This window comes from Aedes aegypti, chromosome 2 (genome assembly GCF_002204515.2).
Source record: "Aedes aegypti strain LVP_AGWG chromosome 2, AaegL5.0 Primary Assembly, whole genome shotgun sequence".
NCBI lineage: Eukaryota > Metazoa > Arthropoda > Insecta > Diptera > Culicidae > Aedes > Aedes aegypti.
Window position 1 is genome coordinate 55,357,444 of NC_035108.1, and position 514 is coordinate 55,357,957.

The following is a 514-nucleotide window of genomic DNA, read 5'->3' on the forward strand; positions in this document are numbered from 1 at the left end:
TCGAAGAATGATTTTTTGGTAGCGTTTCAAAGTCATTGGCATAATTGTTCCTAAAGATCGCTGGAAGTTTCTTTTAGCACGAAAATGTGCGTTTCTAAATGTTGGTCTTAAAGTCTAAAGTCAGGAAACTTCAGATCTCTATATCTATACTATACAATATTGTGGGTTCTTTTACACATTAATGAGTAATACATATCAGAAAATTCGGTGTATTAAATTGTTCTACGTATTCTTAGAAATGATAATAGTCATGGTTGTTAAGACCTAAAAAAATAAAAGGCCCAATGGTGCCATACGCTTTTAAATAACAAAATATTTCAAAAAACAATTTTTATACTTCATATGTGAAATTCATTCACATTACGATCAAATTTTAACCGAAATACACTTGTATACCGTGCCTTGTATACCACAGTGCCCCAATCAACACTAACACGCACGCCAAGAAGGGAAAAACAACCAGCAGAGCACCCAAAAGACGGAATAACGGATTTTAATAAAAAGGCAGACGTGC